Source organism: Ricinus communis, chromosome 4, assembly GCF_019578655.1.
Source record: "Ricinus communis isolate WT05 ecotype wild-type chromosome 4, ASM1957865v1, whole genome shotgun sequence".
Taxonomy (NCBI): Eukaryota; Viridiplantae; Streptophyta; class Magnoliopsida; order Malpighiales; family Euphorbiaceae; genus Ricinus; species Ricinus communis.
In genome coordinates this window covers 288,610-311,675 of record NC_063259.1, presented here as the reverse complement: position 1 = coordinate 311,675, position 23,066 = coordinate 288,610, and positions in this window count along the sequence as shown.

Sequence of the window (23,066 nt, the reverse complement as noted above, 5' to 3'; positions counted from 1 at the left end):
AAGGGAATCTAAACTAGTTGGCAATCAAACAAAAGATAAAGGATTGATGACTCCAATTATGCTACCCGTGGATGAATTCTTAACTGAATTTGGTTTCTCTCTCGAGATAACTGAATTTCTAAACCTAATAACCTAAAGTTGGAATCTCTTCCTAACGATTGATTCTTAAATTAGCATTAAGCTTTAATCCGCCTCTATTAAGCTTTGTTAATTCTTAATCCAGCTAGTTAATTATCCTTATCTCTAAGTGATTATTAACCAGTTCTTGCTATTCAAAATTCCAATTGCCAAATGGACTTCTCAATCACATAAAGCAACCTAAACACCACAATTCACAAAGTCTCATGAATAATGCATTATCTTATTAATACTGAAAGCAAGAAGAATACAAAACTAACTCAAAAAATCCAACAATATAATATTAAGCCAACATAGTAAAGAAATCCCAATGGATTTAATCAATCTAGCTAAACATGTTCATTATCAAAACCTACAAGAATTCAATTACAACAAAGAGTAAAGGTAGAGAAACCTGATTACACCCTTGGATGAGAGTAAACAGCCCCAATTCCTCTTGCTCAAATTGAAACCAATCAACGAACCTCACACAATCTTCAATCTTTAAAGGGAATCCAATTGAAACCTTGGTCCAAGTCTCCTCTTTCCTTCGTTTCAGCTCAAAAAATATTATTAGCATTGACTCTTGCGAAGAAAGAACCTAAGGAATAAGGAAGGTTGAGAATAAAGGCTAACTTCCCCAATTCCTGTTCTTGGGCCGAGTAAAGGAAAGACTGACTACCTATCAACTGTTAAGATCCCCCCTTAGAGAGAGAAAAATTAGAGTTTGGGACGTTCTCTCCCCGTTCTTTCTCCTCTTTTCCTCTTGCTCTTTCTTTTAATTAATTAGTCCTGTCGCCGCGAACATGACCGTGTTAATGCCCGTGTTGGGAACATGGCCTAGTGTTGATGGGCGTGTTTGAACACGGCCCCGTGCTAATGCCCGTGTTTCTCTCTGTGGTTGTGCTCCTTAATGTTTCTTTTTCTTTGATGTGAATGCACCCAACACGGCCCGTTTTGGTGCCCGTGTTAGGAACACGGCCAGTGTTAAAACCAATATGGCCATGATCAAATTAGGGATGCACGAACTCGACTTGTTTCGGCAACTTTGACGTCCAATTCTGCTCCAATTTCTCTCTTTTTCACTCTTTCACTTCTTTTGGACCTAAAGCACACAAACAAACGCATAGGGTGAGTGTTGGGACCAATTCACATCCAAATGTACATAAATTCTGCCTTAAAAACCCCATTTAGATGTGTGTATTCCACGCACATCAAATAACCCCACACTTAGCTCATTGCTTGTCCTCAAGCAATCAAAAGTAAAATAAGGAAAATAAACCACTAAGGAACAACACTTAAACTGACGGACAAACTAGAGAGCTCCTGCACATATCCTTAACAAGCATACGTCAAGTAAAAAGAAACGAAGCAATCAATTTAATCATCACAACCAAGATGCTATTTATTCATAAAATACTATCTTAACAAAATTATTCAGAACCAACTCCTCACAAGATTCACTCTAAGTGACTCAAAGTGTTTAAAGGATAGTGTTAAATTGCTCAATGCATCAAATACTGCCTTACTTACTATATGCTTGCTCTTAAATCCTACTCCTACCACTTATGGAGAGTCAACAACCATGTCAAAAGGTCTTTATAAGGGTTGTAATGGGGATTAGGTAAGGGCAGGTAAATTTGGTAAGAGTTGAACCTATGGTGTTCTGCAATGAGATAAATGACCTGCACACAAGCCATAATAATCACAAGGTGTAAACAATGGACAGTAGTCCAAGATGGGAAATAGGAATCAAGTCAAAATGTAAACTCCGAAAAGCAATTATACAATTAGCTCACTTACTTTCTTTCTTTTCATCACCCTTCCCTCTTATTCTTCTTATTATTTTTTCTTTTTTTTTAATTTTTAATTTTTATTTTATTTTTTTTGAATAAGGGAAGAATATTCATATAATAAAGTGAATTTCTTTTGGATTGAAGGAAGCTGCTACAAGATTCCAATGCTATTCCCAAGACAAATTCCCAATAAAAACAACTCATATGCAAAATCATAACCCAAAGCAGAATAAAACTAAGTGGTAATGAAATATGATAAAAAATGGTGAAAGAGGGGGTTATCTACAGAATCAATAAACGAATGAAGGCTATTTGGCTAGAATGAAAAACCTAATTGCCTCTATCATATCAAAGTGTTAAACTCTCCTTGTGGCCCTCATAAGAATTACCGAGCAAGTTTTAAAAGTAAAGATAGTAATTGGCACTCTCAAAAAGAAATAGATAAAAGCATGTAAAGAGTATGCTTACAATTGAGGCTCAATTTCTCACAAGTGTGCTTTTTGAGTAGGTTACAAACAAAATCATCAAAACATAATTAAATAAACCAAAGCAACTTAGTGCAAAACTCAAACTAAATAACTTACATTCTTTCGCAAGACTCAACACTATCGGTTTTACCCGATCACATGGACATAAACAAGATTTCAAAAGCAAGTCAACAATAAGAGCATTGAAACAAAGTGAAATTTTTTCAAATTTTTACAAAAAATTGCACAAAGAATAAATAAATAATTGAAATGGGATAAATGAAATGCGATATATACACTAGAAAAGGATCTAGATTTCATATACAAAATAATAAAAACACGAAAACAAGTGTATATAAATATCACCACCCCACACTTGAAGGACACACTGTCCTCAGTGTACAAAATATAGGAAGTGCAAAAGGAAAAAGAACTAATACTGCCCTAACTATAGCTCCAGAGTGAAAAGAGGTGCATCATCGGAGTATATCGAGTATACGTGGTGGAGGAGTACGCTCTCTGAGGGTTGGAAGTAGTGTCACATGCAGGAGCTGGTGGATCAGCAGGAGCAGCATCAATAAGAGGCTCGTCAGGCTGCTGTGTTGAAGGGTGCTCAGTCGGAGAGGGAGGGTCAGCTGGATCATCCGCTAAAGGGATGTCAAAATGGCTCTGCGTTGGAACCCGGCTCTGTGGACAGGCAGGGGCAAAGTCTGTAGCAAAAATATCATCAAACATGTCATTGGCCATAGAGGCCTCTAACCTACCTCCCTGCTCAATTAGGGCCTGAAGCATAGCCTCTGCCTCTCAGGCCAGGCCATCATCGGCTCGAAACTGACTGTGTGTAAAGGTCCTGGCCGAAAAGCCTATTATCGAATGAAATGCTGCTGCTGCTCCTCTGCCAACCTCTGCACTCTAAGTTGTAACTCTCTAAACTCAATTAGGGAGACTCCTAAAATAGCTGATGAAGACCCAGAAGGAGCTGAAGTAGACGGTCTGTAGGAAGACTCTGGAATATCAGAAGAAGGGGTTGGAACATTCTATGTACCAGGGGCTCGTGGGGCAGGTCGCTCCTCTCTAAGTGCTGCCAAGAGAGCACTCCTCAGTCTATACTCTGGTCCTAGCGGACCCTGCCTATGAGTCACAATACCCATACTAACCAACTGGGGAAGTCCCAACGTCTCCATCACCCCCAGCTCTGTCAAATGTGGTATCGCATCCTCCAAAACTCCTAAGCTCCTAGCCAGTCGAGTAATGTAAGTCCCAAAATAGAAAAATACCTTCTTTAAGTTGTTGCAAAAACCACCGCTATCTCCCCTGCCAGTGATGGTCCTAGCCAGCAATGCATGCAAGTACCACAGGCCCTCAGCCAAGTTTAACGCCTTGGACTGGCTGGCACTGTACCCTCATTGTCATTAGAAATCTCAGCCCACATCTGCGGATATGACACACCAAGCGTGTGTATACAGCGACTATAAACCTCCCTAGCTACATCCTTGTCAGTCCAAAAGCCCAAGTGTACCCCAAACTACTGTACACTCATCGTGAAAGGCTGCTATGCTAGTCTGAAACTGATCTCATCCGGTTGCTGAAAGTCCCGCAACTGGCTCTGCAGAAAGAAAGTACTGGCAAACTCCACAGTCAACTCCCTATATGTTGGTTCAACTATCTCAAAGAAATCTTTGAAATGGGGCGTCTCGAGATATCCAGATCGGCAAGTCCGACTTGTCTCTAGTACGCCGCCTATCCTATGCCCCTTTCCCAAATCTTTATGCCTCATCGATTGGTATCTCTACTCGAAGGTGGGCTGCCCTTGGAAAAGTAGGAATCGATGGTGCTGCGATGGTCTAATTTAGCCTGAACTAGTCGGTGCAGCGCCTGACGATCGAGAGGAAGAGGAACCATCGGTCCGCCTCCTCTTGTAAACTCTTGATCCTCGTCTGGTGGACATGGTACCTGAAAAAGAAATTTTTAGAACTAAGGATCAATGAAATTCTGGCAGCATAACGGCATAAAATGGACAAACCAAATGATTTAACTCGATAAAATTAAACCGCTCAATGTCCTGCAAGGAAAATTCAATCCACAACATTACCAACCAATGCTAACCAATTAAATTTTCAATTCATCCATATGAAGTTTAACTTCGCCATAATCCATCACAAGGCAAACCACAAAGTTAATATAGAACAGACACAAACAGAGTCGACTACATATGACAGAGCCTATTGTTTAGCGGCCAACAATAATAAGAAAGAGGAAAATAAGGAATTAATCACAAACATGAATAATGGTAGAAAAGAAAAATGGAAAATATGAACAAGTTAAGTATATAAACTAAATTAAAGAAAAAAAATTAAACACAAACATGAATGTAAATCCATGCACCAAATAATAAAATAATAAAAAATAAAAAATAATAAAAATAAAAAATAATAAAAAATTCAAACCCAAATTCAAACATAAAGAAAACACAAATTCGAACTAATATCAAAATAAAAAAACAAAGAATGGAAAATGAAGTTGGAGGGAGCTTACTTGACAAACGCAATATCCAAAGCTTTCAAGATGAGAATGAAAAAAAAAAAAAGAGAGCAAGAGAGGAGAGAATTGCCAAAAATTTTGGCTAATTTGAAATGAAGTGGTATATATAGGCAGTGACCAGAACACGCCCGTGTTCATTAACAAGGGCCGTGTTCATGAACACGGTCTGGATATCGGGCCGTGTTAAGTGAATTTAAACGTGCTGACTTACCAACTTCTTTGAAAACCCTCGTGTTTAGGAAACAGGGGGCCATGTTGCCAACACGATCGGGCATAATCGCCCGTGTAACCTTATGTGCACGTGCCCATCTGTAATTTGATTTTGTGCAAATAGAACACGGGGCGTGTTGCCAACACGATTTAGGGTATCGGGTCGTGTTACATTCTGTGAACGTGTCCCCTTAAAGTTCATTTTTCTACAATTAGAACACGGTCCGTGTTGATTAACACGGTCATCATAGATACACGTGTTGGTAACACGGTCTTGAACACGCCCGTTTCTCACTCTTTCTCACCTGCACAACCAATAAGTCCTCAACTCATACACTCAACATAAATAAAACTTAACAAAAATAAACTGTAAAATCTAATCAAACTAAGTTCACAATGATAGGGTAGAATATAAAAAATGAAAAATAGAATTTGGGGTGCCTCCCAAAAGCGCTTCTTTTTTATGTGATGAGTCTTCTTAGCTGGACTCATGGTGAAAAGAAAATGGTGGGGATTGATGACCATCCATCCTTCTTCCAAGCAAATGGCTTCAAGTATTCGCTTAGAGGACTATTCGTCAAATTCCACTTCTCAACGGTCAAGCAAGCTGCCAGTATGATGGGAAACACTCGCTCCTCATATATTTGCATGTAGTCATGATGCTCTAGGGGCTCTTCCAATTTGAAAGCTGGAGTTTCACCAATTGGAAGGATCGAGAATTGGGCAATTTCTTCAGGAATGTCGATGGTTTTCTCCAGTCCTTGGCTTGGTTCATTTACTAGAAGAAACTCAAGCTCCTCCAAGACTTCTTCATTGGATAACTCGTGCTCATCTTCCATCATCGAAGGGACTTGTGGAAAATCCACCAAAAATTCCTCTAACTGCAACTCAACATCATCAACTGTACATTCCTGTTGGTAGTCTTTCAGAGGAATCATGTTTGCCTCTTCCTTTTCTAGTTCTATCTCCATGTTCAAGGAGTCGTCCTACACATAAGCATCATCATCAAACATAATAGATAAACCAGAAAAATTCTCACCTGAACGCAAAGTGATGGCGCTCAAATGTTCCTCGGATTCAGTAGCGTTTGATGGAGTTCCCCATTGTTCTGCCGCTAGTAACTTGAAGATCAAGCCTACTTGATGCTCTATGTTCTCAATCGAGGCTTGTTGACTTTCAAGTACCCTCTCTGTTTGTTGAAATCTATCCTCAAGACTTGTAAAGGACCTCATCATCAGCTCCTCTGACACTAACTCTTCACCTTGAGTTGAAGGTGCAAGATTAGGCTGCTAATGTGGTTGTTGAGATCCTACTGGTTCTTGGCCATCTAAGCTCCATCCAAAGGGTGAATGAGTGCTCCACTCTTGATTGTAGGTGCTTCCATACGAGTCATTTGGCCAACTGCCCGTATAATTCACTTGTTCACAGTTATAAGAACAATGAGTAAAATCACTGCACAATGGACAATCATTACTCAAATGTAAACCACAACAAAATTCATAAAAAACTTGAGATGAAAGGATAGGAGTGGAGAGTTGATCGGTAGCCCTGCAAAACGATTCCACTCGAGCTTCTAAAGATGCACGGGTATCCCAATTTTTAGCACTCTCTTGGTTCTTGATTCCATTTTTCAACGTGTCATACAAAGAGTTTGAATTAAGCATTGAACCTCTTTATCATTCACTACCTGAATCATAAACTTATACTAAATAGATATGTACAAAAATAAATAAATAAATAAATAAAAACCATAAAATAGTTTTAAAAAAAATGGCTAAATTAACAAACAACAAATTTCACTCTAGTTTTCAAACAGTCCCCGGCAACGGCGCCAAAAACTTGATGGTTGTTATCTATGCAGCTACAATCTAAGGCAATGTACCTATTGATGCAGTCTAGCACTAAAGGCGAGTATCAAGGTCGTATTCCTCGGGAAAGTGAAAGCCCAGAGTTACTCCTTTGTTCTTTGTTATATTAACTTAAAATGAATGATGAATAATTTCTAAACTAACTAATAGCTACAAGCTAAGTTCTAAGGGAGATGCATGAGTAAATGGATAAATGAAATAACCTAGATAAGAAAGCAAACCCAAAGGGAATCTAAACTAGTTGGCAATCAAACAAAAGATAAAGGATTGATGACTCCAATTATGCTACCGGTGATTTATTTCTAACTGAATTCTGCTTCTCTCTAGATAACCGAATTCCTAAACCTAATAACCTAAAGTTGAAATCACTTCCTAACGATTATTCTTAAATTAGCATTAAGCTTTAATCCGCCTCTATTAATCTTTGTTAATTCTTAATCCGGCTAGTTAATTATCCTTATCTCTAAGTGATTATTAACCAGTTCTTGCTATTCAAAATTCCAATTGCCAAATGGACTTCTCAATCACATAAAGCAATCTGAACACCACAATTCACAACGTCTCATGAATAATGCATTATCTTATTAATACTGAAAGCAAGAAGAATACAAAACTAACTCAAACAATCCAACAATATAACATTAAGCCAACATAGTAAAGAAATCCCAATGGATTTAATCAATCTAGCTAAACATGTTCATTATTAAAACCTATAAGAATTCAATTACAACAAAGAGTAAAGGTAGAGAAACTCGATTACACCCTTGGATGAGAGTAAACAGCCCCAATTCCTCTTGCTCGAATTGAATCGATTCTTGTTCCTCTTGCTCGAATTGAATCAATTCTTGTTCCTCTTGCTCAAATTGAAACCAATCAACGAACCTCACCCAATCTTCAATCTTTGAAGGGAATCCAATTGAAACCTTGGTCCAAGTCTTCTCTTTCCTTGGTTTCAGCTTAGAAAACCCTTAGAGAGAGAAAAATTAGGGTTTGGGACGTTCTCTCCCCGTTCTTTCTCCTCTTTTCCTCTTGCTTTTTCTTTTAATTAATTAGTCATGTCGCCGCGAACATGGTCGTGTTGTTACCCGTGTTGGGAACACGGCCTGGTGTTGATGGGCGTGTCCGTGCTAATGCCCGTGTTTCTCTCTGTGGTCAAGCTCCTTAACGTTTCTTTTTCTTTAATGTGAATGCACCCAACACGGCCCGTTTTGGTGCCCGTGTTGGGAACACAGCCAGTGTTAAAACCAACACAGCCATGTTCAGATTAGGGATGCAGGAACTCGACTTGTTTCGACAACTTTGACGTCCAATTCTGCTCCAATTCTTCCCTTTTTCACTCTTTCACTTCTTTTGGACCTAAAGCACAAAACAAACGCATAGGGTGAGTGTTGGGACCAATTCACATCCAAATGTACATAAATTCTGCCTTAAAAACCCTATTTAAATGTGTGTATTCCACGCACATCAATTGTATATTATGTTTCGAGCTTGTGTGTTTGTTAATTAGAATTGGGTCTATCTGGTTTGTAATGTTGTTAGTAAATTAAATCCTAAGTGCTTGTTTAATTGATTAGAGAAGTAATCAAAGAGCTTGTTTTGGCTATCAATAAATTAAGGAGAGATTAGCTATTAGAGCTTGTTAATAGCTATAACCAATTCATTCATGAGCAATAATTTTTATCCTTGCATCAATGATCAATAGTTGAATCAAAACTGAATTAATTCCTTCAACCATAAATTTTCTTATATTGGTTTATTTTTTATTTAATTTTTTGGTTATTCTTGATTTATTTTCAATCTTGCATTCACAAAACCTTCCATTTTATATTTTTATTTAAGAATTTAAATCTACCAATCTCCATAGACACGACCCTACTCATAAATTTATTTTGAGTAGGAATTATACTTTTATTAGATTCAACACCCATCACCAGCCAGAGTCATCACAAAATATGGGCCTTGACTCCAAGCACCTACTGAAGAGGGTCCCAAGGTAGGGGGAAGGGATGAGAAAGGAGGGGTGCACTAGATACAAATGGAGCATAAAAGAATATCAGTGGCAATGGTCGGTATAGAAGGTGAAAGGGAAGGGAACCTGGTTTATCCAATGGTCAACGAGGAAAATTTTTTGGAACAGAATCTAAAATGTCAGGATAAGGGGTTTACTAGGAGGCAGCTGGAAAGATAACAGTGTCAGAGGATCGGTACAAGGTTATCACTACAAAGAAAACTTTTTCAAATCAACTCAAAAGTGTCTGGCCCTAGGAGATTAAAAGGTCAGTTTAGAACAAATCTATGTGTCATTCCTTGAGATTCATTGATAAGATCCCTATACCAGACCTTTTCTATTAATCAAACCAAATTCTATTATCCCAAGAAGTTTTGCTTTTGGCCCCCTAACAAAAAATGAGAGAATCATACACTGTAATTCAGCTACTTTTAGGGAGCTGGACCATCTTTTACTAAATGAATTGGGCCTCCTACTTCCCCAACCAGGCCTTTTGAAAAGCAGGACTTTCTCCATCTTCAATATCAAACCACCCTTTCATACTCAGGCCCGACCCACCAATAGGGATCTAAGGTAATTAGAAACCATGTACAAACTAAGCCCCATAGTAATACCTCTAAAGGCTTCAGTGTTTCAACTTCCAAACATAATTCAAGCCTAAGAGCTTACTGTCTCCCAGTATCAGCAATACTTGTGATACACCAGCCTTGAACAAGTCCAATCTTAACTATTGAAACCTTCAATTTTAGTACGATGCATTCCTTGACCACTAGACCTAACTAAAAACCAAAACAAAAACTAAAGATGATGACCATATAAAAGACTAAACTAATTGATCTTCTTTATAGCCCTGGGGGCTCAAATGGGAGGAATGGAGAGGAGGTAGAGGAGGCAAAGGAAGGTAACAGTAAGATGAGAGGTTTAGTTAGGGAGAAAGCTGGAAGCCATGAGCATAGAAAGAAATACTGCATAACAATGGTTGAAGACACAATGGAGGGTGCCAACCAGAAATGTCCCTAAGACTAGATACGGGTCTATGCTTTTGGAACTGTCAAGATTTCAGGAAACCCGTGATAATCCAAAACTTAAAAAGTGTCAACACCTGTTTTTCGGAACTAGATATCGAGGGAATTATAGAAAATTCGATGATAAAAATTACTACTTTTCTCGAGTCTCAAGGGATTGAGGACAGTCAAATCACAACTAGTGTTGCGAATGATTGAATCAGAAAATAATTATTTGAAACCAATTTGGGCTAAATTGACAAAAAAATTAAGTTTACAGGGTGAAATTAAAAAATTTGAAAGTTCATGGGTTAAATTGAAAATTTTTTGAAGGATTGCTAACCCAAAGCAAATCGGCTATGCGTACAACCGAATCAAACCCCACTAGGAAGAGCTCCAACAACTTTTGGTTGGAATGTATACAAAGCTAGCCCCACCGGCTGCTCCGATTGCTCAGCTTCCCTTACTATAACTAATCCCCCTGCTGCAGTTGATCTAGTTACTATCGCTGCTAAAATTGCAACTGCTATTGCATGCTATTACTGTTACTGCTACTAAAGCTGATGACCCTGCTAGAAAGGAAGTACCTTAAAACTTTTAGGATTTTGATGAGTTTGTACTATACTAGGCTAAGAAAGAGACTGCTCTTGCTACTAATGAGGCTATGAGTGGCTTTAGCGTGAGCCTTAATAAGATGCAACAGATGCTAGAAATCAAGGGTTTGGATCCAACCAACCTATGACTTTGATGAGTTGGTCCTGATTGGTGAAGATAAGTTGTTTGCCAAGTTTATAATGCCTGAGATGAACAAGTTCAATGTGACTAATGATCTGAAGGTCCATCTGAAACAATATGTTGCTATCATGAGGACTACTAAGCTCGATAACACCTAAATTATTAAGTTATTTTATTATCCTTAAAAGGACCCATCGTGAAGTGGTATCATGGCTTAAAAAGATCTGCCAAAGCTGAGTGGTGAGATTTTTGTAATTCTTTTGTTAAGAAATATGATTATAACACTTATATCAAAGTTTCAATAGGAGATCTTGAGTCGACTAAGCAAAAGCCAAACAAGTCCTCTGATTCTTTAACCAGGTGGATGCATAAGGCTAGGTTGATGAAGAACGAGCCTTCTGAGAAGGACCAAGTTTGTATGGTGGTCCGAAATATTCTTTTAGCTTAGGTTTAGAGGCTCTAAATGATGAACCTCACGACGTGTATGGACTTGTATAATCATAGGCTTCGGGTCAAAAAAGATTGAGAATGATAAAAGGAAGAATGCCCGAACTGGTTGAAGGAAGAACTATCAAGCTGGAGGGAGTAGAACTATTGATGTTAATGTTGTCCAACAACCAATAAGGTTATGCAATTTAAATAGCCTCTCTTAAAAATCTTTGGAAGGCTAGTGCAAAATGGCTTGCTCCAACCCACAACCTTCAAAACCCACCAAACCCTAAGGCACTTGGATAAAAGCCAAATACCTATTGCAAATTCTACCAAGCCCCTGGACACCACATTGACAACTACATCTGTCTAAAATATGAATTCTAAGACCAAATCGATGCTGGAAAAGTAGGTGACCTTGACTAACCCAGTACCAAAAGAAATCCACTACCTAACTACAACAACACACCATCCCCAAACCAAGTCTCCATTATCAACCCTAACTTCATCAAATGGGAGGTCATGAATACCTTTTAAGACATACCTCATCCTGAGCCCGAGATAAAACCAAAACTTGAGCCTAACCATAAAGAGTCATCACCAAGCTAGGGCACCATTATCTATGGTGTTCCATTACCTAGAAAGGAGTAGGAAGCTTAAACCCCTAACATCGAGAAACGGTCTAAACACTTACAATGGCTAGTATTATGAGTATTACTAGATCTTCGGGCATGTGATGGATCATTGCAATTATTTGAGGCATAAGATCTGGGACCTGATAGATTATGGGGAATGGCAAGTAAAGAAACCTCATCAGGATGAGTGTGAATACCTTTAGGCAAGTTCAATTTCAAGGTCTGCTATTCGAAGCCTCCTTTGGCTCACATTTGGATTGAAGAAATTATGTTAAATGGTTGGGGATCAGATAATAAAGAACAAATGATTAGTGATACTTGTCTCATAGAAGTGTGGAAACATAAGGAAAATAAGTCAATCATGACCATTGACATTTGGTAAGTTCTGAGGATGAGTGTGAAGTCCAAGACAACAGTATAAAGATATCTGGGCAGATAGTGACCCTAATAAGAAAAATAGGTCAGAATTCATGAGTAATGACAAGGGGGCACAAGAGCTGAAATAGGTCGAGAAAGGGTTAGAGGAAGAGGATAAAGGGCAGTTAGAAGAGCTAAAGAAGAATAAGAAGAGAACTGATATATAAGAATTGTTGATGCACTCCAAGATCAAAGAAAGGCTATAATTCAAGCCTTGTCTAATATCACCATAAACACAATAGTCGCTCCTAAGGAAATGATCAAAATGGTAACTGACAAGACCACTAGGATGATTAATTTCTCAGATGAAGATTTACCACTAGAAGGAAGGGACCATAATAAGGTTTTTATATTACTGCAGGAGTAAAAGAGAAAAGGACTCCTTGTGTGATGGTAGATGATGGGTCAACCATCAATATATTTCCTTCTCATATACTTCCTAAACTAGGAATGACTGCGAAAAATTTGAAGTCATTTGACATGGTTATAAGAGCCTATGATGAAAGCAAGAGGGATGTAGAAGGGACATTCTCTTCTCTGGTGAAGATAGGTCCTATAGAATCATGGATTGAGTTCACCGTCCTAGATATCCCTAGGAGGAGTATCATCCACTATGCATCAGAAGGAAAAACTCCCTCATGAAGGAGAGATAGTCAGTATTAGTGTTGAGCCCATTACTGTAGTCGGGACTGAGGTACTAGGATTTGAGATCTTTGAGAGCTTGATTATTGAGAAAATGGTCGAGCTGAGCATATGAGGGATGTCAAAAAGAAAGTCACTCCTATGGTTGAGGAGCTAAAGCTGGAGCAATTCATCGACTTGCCAGATGACTTGATGATGTGCGTAGAATATACACATCTAAATGGGGTTTTTAAGGCAGAATTTATGAACATTTGGATGTGAATTGGTCCCAACACTCACCCTATGCGTTTATTTGTGTGCTTTAGGTCCAAAAGAAGTCAAAGAGTGAACAAGGGAAGAATTGGAGCAGAATTGGACGTCAAAGTAGCCGAAACAAGTCGAGTTCGCACATCCCTAATCTGAACATGGCCGTGTTGGTTTTAACACTAGTCGTGTTCCCAACACGGGCACCAAAACAAGCCGTGTTGGATGCATTCGACATCAAAGAAAAAGAAGCGTTAAGGAGCACGACCACAAAGAGTAACACGGGCATTAGCACGTGGCCGTGTTCCAAACACGCCCATCAAAACCAGCCCGTGTTCCCAACACGGGCATCAACACGGACATGTTCGTGGCAGCTGGACGAATTAATTAAAAGAAAGAAAATAGGAAAGAAAATAAAAACAGGGGGAGAACGTCCCAAACCCTAATTTTTCTCTCTTTAAGGGTTTTCTGAGTTGGAACCAAGGAAAAAGGAGACTTGGACCAAGGTTTCAATTGGATTCCCTTCAAAGATTGAAGATTGGGCGAGGTTCGTTGATTGGTTTCAATTTGAGCAAAAGGAATTGGGGCTGTTTACTCTCATCCAAGGGTGTAATCGGGTTTCTCTACCTTTACTCATTGTTGTAATTAAATTCTTGTGGGTTTTAATGAACATGTTTAGCTAGATTGATTAAATCCATTGGGATTTCTTTACTATGTTGGCTTAATATTATATTGTTGGATTGTTTGAGTTAGTTTTGTATTCTTCTTGCTTTCAATATTAATAAGATAATGCATTATTCATGAGACGTTGTGAATTGTGGTGTTTAGATTGCTTTATGTGATTGAGAAGTCCATTTGGCAATTGAAATTTTGAATAGCAAGAACTAGTTAATAATCACTTAGAGATAAGGATAATTAACTAGCCGGATCAAAGCTTAATTCTAATTTAAGAATCAATAGTAGGAAGAGATTCCAACTTTAGGTTATTAGGTCTAGAAATTCGGTTATCGAGAGAGAGAAATCGAATTCAGTTAAGAATTCGTTCACGGGTAGCATAACTGGAGTCATCAATCCTTTATCTTTTGTTTGATTGCCAACTAGTTTAGGCTCCCTTTGGGTTTGCTTTCTTGTCTTGGTTATTTCATTTATACATTTACTCCTGCATCTCCCTTAGAACTTAGCTTGTAGCTATTAGTTAGTTTGGAAATTATTCATCATTCATTTTAGGTTAATATAACAAAGAACAAAGGAGTAACTCTGGGCTTTCACTTTCCCGAGGAATACGACCTTGATACTCGCCATTAGTGCTAGATTGCATCGATAGGTACACTGCCTTAGATTGTAGCTGCATAGATAGCAACCATCACTTGAGCTCACAAGGTTTAGCTACATTAGTAGACAAAAACATATCATTGATATATTTTATGAAGAAAATGATGTAATAACACCCAATCTTTATAAGGACGATGTCATTTTTGCTTCTAAGATCAATGATATAAACTCCTTTTTTGCTTACTTGTATGATGTCCTTTCTGATGGTAGTATGCATTTTAATAATCATGACATGTGCATATTTGAAATTAATTATACTAAAATTAATTTAGGCACAAATGAAAACCCTGAGGACATTTCTATCGCTCATGATATAACTCCTAAGGAGATGAGAGAATTTGAAAGAATATTAGAAAAAAAAATCAGTATTTGCTTGGTCGTATAACGATATGCTGGGATTAGATAGAAAAATAACAGAGCACCATATTCTGACCTATCTGCACATCAAGCCTATCAGGCAGAACATGAGAAGGCTAAGGTTCGAATGGGTAGAATAGATCCATGAAGAGGTCGCCAAGCAGGTAAAAGCCAATTTCCTCAATATAGTCGACTACTCTAAATGGTTAGCGAATATCATCCTAGTACCGAAGAAAGACAAAAAAAGTTAGAATGTGTGTAGATTATCAAGACTTGAATAAGGCTTGCCCTAAGGATGACTTTCCCCTTCATCACATGGACATGATAGTCGATAATGCAAATTCAAGCACATTGTATTTGTATTCTTTCACAGACGGATTTTTCAGATATAATCAGATCATGATGGTAGTCGTGGACAAGTTAAAGACTGCATTCATCACCGAATGGGGCACGTACTATTACAAGGTTATGCCTTTTTGACTATAGAATGCATGAGCAATTTATCAGAGAGTAGTTGTTATCTTGTTTCATGATATAATACATAAGACGGTGGAGGTGTATGTGGATGACATGATGTTCAATCTGAAATAAAGGAAGGGCACTTCTAGGCTCTAGATAGATTTTTAGGACGAGTGGAAAAGTATAACCTAATACCTAACTCAAAGAAGAGCATGTTTAGAGTGACGTTAGGAAAGTTGTTGGGGCACACAGTAAGTTAACAAGGAATAGAAATTGATCCAAACAAGGTTAAGGCGATTCAGGAAATGCCAACATCGAAGATAGAGAAAGAGGTCAAAGGATTTCTAGGATGCTTACAGTACATTAGTAGGTTCATTTTCATACTCATAATGGTTTTTGATCCTATTTTCAAACTTCTGAGAAAACAGCAACCCATTATGGGATGAACATTATCAGTAAGCCTTTGAAAAAATTAAGGAAGTACTTGATGAAGCTGTTGGTATTGAAATTGCCAAAGGATGAGAAGCTACTAATCCTCTACTTACCTCTAGAAGAGGAAGCAATAGGAATGGTGGCAAAGTGTAGGCCCAATGATATGAAGCATGTAGTTTATTACCTCAACCAGAAGTTGCTACCCTATGAGTCAAAGAACAATCTTATAGAAAAAAATTTACTTGGCTATAATATGGGCTATGAAAAAGTTGAGACTTCTAATCTTATAGAGTTCAAGCACTTTCGAAAATAGATTAACTGAAGTATCTGTTCGAAGCTTCATCTCTTACGGAAAAGTTGGCTAGGTGGTTAGTACTTCTAACGGAATTCGACATCTAGTGCCTTACCAAGAAGATGGTCAAGGGAAAAGTTGTAGCAAAATTCCTATCACATGACGCAATTGAGGGAGACGACACTTAGGATTTAGATTTTCCTGATGAGAATCTAGGAGCAATCGAGATCCAAGAATGGAGAATGTACTTTGACTAAGTAGTGAATGCAAGAGGTGCAGGGTTAGGAGTGGTCTTGATCACGCTAGAAGAAGAGATGCTGCCAATGGCCAAATAATTGGACTTTAAGGTAACAAATAATGTGGCCAAGTACGATGCATATTTGTATGGATTATAAGCGACCATGGTAGCAAGAGTGAAGTAGATGATGGTATACGAGGACTCTATGCTAATGATTTAGTAGGCCATTGAAGAATGGGAAGTGAAGGAAGAGAGATTGAAACCATATTTCAACTATCTCAGGACTTTGGTTTACAATTTTTGCAAGTGTCCATTCATACACTTGCCTAGAGATGAGAACCAGATGGCGGATGCATTGACCACCCTTTCATCTATGTAGGACAATCCCGCACAGCTCCCGATGAAGTCGTTGGTAATTATAAAATCTAGAGCGCCTTGCTACTGTGGGGAGTGGATCATGGATATTTAGACGGGCTCATAAGAGAAGCCCTAGTTCTACGATTTGTAGAAGTTTATAGAAAGCAGGGAGTATCTAAAAGAGGCATCTGCGAGAGACAGGTATGCACTGCAGATCCAAGCTAAGAACTACATCAGCCACGATGGGGTATTGTACAGAAGAATGGCTTTGGGTGTTCAACTAAGATGTTTGGCTAAAGGAGAAGCGTAAGTGGTAATAGAAGAAATGCACAAAGAAATGTGTGTGCCTCATATGAATGACATAGTATTAACTAGAGAAATCATGCGTCAAGGCTATTATTGGTTGATGATGTAGAAGGATTGTATAGCCTTGGTAAGGAAGTGCCATGAATGCCAATTGTATAGTGACCTGAGTCATTTTTCTCTGACCGAACTTCACAATCTAGCATCTTCATGGTCTTTCGCAGCTTGGGAAATTGATATTATTGGGAGATAAAACCTCCTTCAAATGGGCATAGGTTCATAGTCGCAACAATTGACTACTTCTCTAAATAGGTTAAGGTTGAGTCATTTACTACTATCGGAGCAAAGTAAATGGCCCGGTTTATAAAGAGTAACCTGATCTATAAATATGGAGTCTTGGATCATGTTATGAAGGAAAATGGGGTACAGTTCATGGGTGAGCTGGAAAATTTGCTAAAGAGTACAAGATTGAGCATCACAGGTCTTCCCCATGCAGGTCTCAAGTGAATAGTAGGACCGAAGCGGCCAACAAAAACTCAAAAAATATACTCCCAAAAATGGTGTGAAATCATAAGGACTAGTCATTTCGACTACTCTTCGCACTTTAGGGATATCAAACCACTGAGCAGATGTCGACGGGGCAAGCACCATACTCAATGGTTTATGAGACTGAAGTGGTTCTACTAATTGAGCTGGAATTGAAGTCTTTGAGAATAGTGCTTGAAGCTAAAATACCAGAGTATTAATGGATTGAGCAGATGTATCAACGGGTGGCTTCAATTGATGAAAAAATGATGAAGGCTCTGTATCAGATGTAGTTTACCAAAAGACGGTAGCCAGGGCATTCAATAAAAAAGTAAAACCAAGAAAGATCAAGGCTCGTGATTTGGTATTAAAGTACACAAGGCCTACATCGTTTGATCCTAGAGGGAAATTTAGGCCTAACTAGGAGGGCCCATATCTTGTGAAGAAAATCTTGCCCAAGGATGCTGCTAAGATTTCAAACCTAGAAAGGAATGAATTCACTAAGCCCATCAACTTGGATCTTCTCAAGAAATACTATATATAAAATGAAAACAATAATTAAAAAATTAGCTTGCTGATCAGAAAACCTGAAAAAGCCTGTAATACCCGTAATTCTGAATTCTAATTTTATTTATTTTTGGGGGCATTTTGGTAAATAAATATTTTCAATGTTAAATTGAATATTTAAGAAATTATTTTAATAACTGATTACTATAGGTACCACTTAATTTAGTACTGTCACAAATAATTATATTATATTAACTTTGGTGAATTTTAAATCTAGCTTTGTGATTTTAAACAAAAAAGTTAGAATTTTATTAAAATAACTTTAACGTGTACATTTATTATTAAAATATAAATGGACCTAAATTATATTATTTATTGTCTAGATAGTAATTATAATTTTAACATGTTTAAAACTAATGTTGATTTATTTTAACTAAGGATTATGTATAAGTGTGTATGTATGTGTATATATATATATATATAAGGGGGAAAGTGAACAAAACATTAAGGATGAGGATTTTGTTGTGGCTAGGCTTAATTGGAGGGACTAAAATACAATTTTCCTTAAAACAATAAACAAAAAAATCACCTCCCTTCCCATTCTTCTTCTTCCTCACGCTGCACACCCGCTCCTCCCTTATTTTCTTCCATAACCACCACCAGTCAGCCCCAAAATATCTCCCTCTCCTCCTTTCACTAGCAACTCGTTCTCTCAAATTCTTTGACTGGAAAAGCGACGACTTTGAGGAAGAAAGCACCCAAATCGGCTGCCACCTCTTCAAACCACCATTTTCCATCGTCTTTTGGGCAAAGCAGCATCAGAAATGGACTCCCCACCATCAGAAACATCAAGAGCAGCCCTTATCTCTATTTTTCCGTCACCGGAAGCTGTGTCCAAGTCTCATTAAAGCCGAAAATTTTCGGCCTCGATCGGATGGCTTCCAACGAGATTCCAATGTAGATATTTGCATATCTGGACTCCACACATCTCAAGTTTTTCGTAGCGCCTCTGGATTCAAATTCTGACGCCGTTGATTGTATCAACTTTTTGAACTCCGATGTTTTTCATATGCGCAGAACTTTTGATTTTTGGCTCGGTAAAAATTTAAATGGACTCAAAGAATTATCTAAAGATTTTAGAAAATATTAACATTATTAATTATTAATTATAAATAATTAATTAACTTAATTTAATTTAATTAATTATTCTATTAATTATAAATATTATAAATTAATTAATAAAATTAATAAATATTTAGTTTTGTAATAATTGTGGCTATAAATAATTAAATTAAAAATTCTAAGAAATTTATTTGTGAGTTGAATTGGGAAATAAATATAAATGTCGGATTGTTTATTGTTAAGTGTGTTGTGTTGCGGAGTCAGAAAAATGATGCAAATATGAGTGACCCGACTCCTATTAAATATTTGATGAATATTAGAAGTGCTTTTAACAGGTTCTGGACCCGTTATATAGGGGGTAAACATCTCTATTCTAGGAGAGGTTCTGCGAATTTTCGGTAGAATTTTCAAGTCATGATTCTTAGATAGTCAAATTGTAGAATTCTAGGGCTAGAGTTATTTATAGAATTTTTTTTTTTTATTTGATTGAATTATTTTTGAGAAAAAGATAATCTAATGGCTCAGCCAGCTCTACCAGAGGCATACGAGTAGCTAAAAGAAATTCAAGAGAATTGTGAGTTAAAGTCATATAATCAACAATGTATGTGTCATGTCACTATTTAATGCAATATAATTTAATTATTGTTATTACTATTTTTAATTATTATTATTATTATTATTATTATCATCTTAATTGCCACTATTCTTTATCACTATTATTATATTTATTATGAATTTTGCATATAACTATAATTTTATTTAAACCGATACTATTCAATTTTAGCATTTAACATTAAATTAAGTAATTCAATTATTGTCTATGATTTACACTATTTTAATATTATTGATACTAAGATTGTACTATAGTTGGGGATGAGACAGCAGTAAAAATCCCATCTGAGGGGTTGCATTAAGACCGCGTACGTACCGGTATAAATTAGAGACACGTAATAGGAAAATATTTATATGATGTGTTCTGGTCGAGCATCGCGCTCTACACTTACAGAAATTATGATTTGCCGGAGGAAAGTACCTTGGTCGAGCATTGCTCTCTGGGTGCCGGTTATATTGGTAATTAATTGATCAGACTAATTTATGGACCCTGCTCAAGCTTTGCTCTCGGCGTCAGTCTTATTATAAGCGAGTCGATTGGCTGATAGGAGTATAGGGTTCCGTTGATGTTCTCATCCTGTATTTATTAAATTAAATTTTCTAAAAGATGACATGACATGTATTTTAATTATTTCTTGATAGTTTTATATTTATTTAAATAATTATTTTATAGTGATGGTTGTGTTTGTTTTGGATTATATGATTTTAACTCACTCTCAAGACTGACAGTCTCAAATTAATTGATTTGATCAAGTGGAGCTGATGACTAGAAAAAGTATTAAAGGATATTAATTTTACTAGTTTAGATTAGACCTGTTCATGGGCCGGGCCTGACCAGGCCTGACTTGATTTTGGACAAGCCCGAGCCCGCTCAAGCCTGAGAATTTTTTAATATATCTGAGCCCAAGCCCAAGCTCGAAATCTTTTGAAAAGCCCGGCCCGGCCCGATTAATTGTTAAACCTGTATAAAGAGGTCGGGCCTGGGCGGGTTCGGGTCGGGCCTGACTCGGTTCTACAATGTACAACAAGGTTGTTTAGGGTTTGATATTATTAATAACATGAAAATTATAAACAGAAATAATAGGTAGTTAAGTGGTTTATAAAACTCAATTATATTCTGTAAGTATGACATTTCTTTTTCTTAACTAAATTAGACTTCGAGCCGGGCCGGGCCGGACTTAGGTTTTTATATAAATTCTAAGCCCGGCCCGAGGACTACGAGCTTTTTTGAGATTCGGGTCGGGCCGGACTTGTACACAAAAATTTTTGTACAAGCCCGGCCCAAGGAGTGCGAGCCTGGGCAGGCCGGGCGGATACCCAGGCCCATGAACAGGTCTAGTTTAGATAGGGTTTAGTTTATTATTTCAAAATTATAAACTAGTTAATCATTAAGATTCCAAAGCATTATAAGTTGGCTATTTTGGAAATTAAGGTTCTTCGGAGTTTTTAAAAATTTAAGTTGAGAGTACACCTACTATGATTCAAAAATTTTAATAATATGATTGAGCTCTTTTGTTGTCTTGAGATTAGTTCTTGAGATAATAACATCATATTTAGACTTTGAGCATGACATATTTTATTGTATTTTGTTTGTTAGAAATAGCTTTTGATTTTCTTTGGGAACAAAAGAAGAAGAGAGTAAATTAGTTTTAGGGTTTATAATAATATTTATGTATCCAATTGCTGACTAGATTTTCTATTTCCAAGCCGGACTATTTATGACTCTTTGATTGAAGCAGCCACTCATATTGAAATGATATCTATAATGAGACTCATGTATAACGGGTCAAAAAGGCATATCCAGAAGGAAAGAAGATAACTTTGGGAGGAAAAAGCAAAAATAATCAAGTCAATTTCGGCATAACTTTCAGCCACGCCTTGCAAAAGCTTCAAAAGAATGGTGTACTCATGCCTCTTCTCTTGCCTCATTACTATCACCAAATCCTATTCCTCCTAGATATAAAGGCAATACCTATTGCAAGTACCATAAGATAAATGGCTAATAAATTGATCGGTTTTTAAAGCTGAAACATGACATCCAAAATCTTATTAATTCAAGAAAAATTAAGCCACCAAGGGGAACTGTCCCAAACTACCAAGTACCAACCCATTCATGTCTCTACCATCACTTTCTCACTTTTCTCTGGCTGGCGTGAAGGAGGGAGGCATCCCAACTCAGCAATTCAATATAAGCTACATTTTACATGTGTTATTCATGATGTAGAGTTAGAGAAGGGAAATTCTTTGAATATCCTTTTTCAAATACCACATCATCTAAGTATGTTAGAAAAATTCATTGATATTTTGAAATTGAAGTTTAGTAACTGATAACATGTCTCCTAAGATTTGATAAAAAAATCTCCTAAGAGACCAAGACCTGTTGCAAACGAAAACCGAGCTAGAAACATGCAAGACCAACTAGCCAGCCTCATTAAGTAACATGTGTCACCACCACCGCAACCTCAGAAAAGAGCCATCAAGAATGACTTGATCCAGAAGATCCAGCAGGTCGCCTACATACGTAGTTTAGGGACAAAGAAATAACTACATGAAAAGGGTCTCTATACCTAAAAACAACAGTACCATTAGCTAGTGAGGAAGCCAGAACATAAAAGGAAGCAACCAATCATAATGGAGGAAGGGAGTAGATCAATGAGAAAGAAGACTCCCTTAAACCTTGTCCTTATCTCAAATATAAAAAATATGAGATTAGATAGAGAAACCCTAATACTAAAACCCTTTATCCTTTTCCTTTTCCTAGATACCCTACTCATTTAACTCTTAGAGTGGCTTTGCCTAGTTTCCTTATTGTCTTCTCACTATTTGTTGCATTGCAAGATTAAGCTAAGACACATAAGACTAAAGTCATCAATAGCCATTTAGCAATAAATCAAATATTTTGTACGTTTTTGTTACAAAGTAGAAAGTTTAGTAATCGCCCATAAAACTTACCTCCAAACTAACTGGAAAAATTCACCGATGTAATTCAAATTAAAATTTAGTTATAAATTAAAAGTTTAATACCTTTTTATTATAAAGTGTAAAATATAGTAACTGCTCATGTAGTTTTTTTAAAAAATTTATAATCTTTGGGTTAATGGTAGAGACTTTGGTCTATTAGAAAGCTTAGTAGATGAGTGTTAATATTTTGAGATTTATTTATTTGAACTTTTTGGAACGAGAGAGATTTGAGAGGGTTAAGAGTAGGACTTTTAGTTTTTGTGTTTAAGAAAGAAAGGAGAGGAAAGAGAAAGAGAGAAATAAATTCGGTGAGAAATAAGTGATCGTTCAGTAACACAGGGAGACTGTGTAGAGAATAGAGCTTTTAGAATGGTAATTTAAGATTCATTTCTACACATGTATTATTTTTGTGCTCTTCCAGGATTTAATTGGTTCAATTAAATCGAATACATTATTA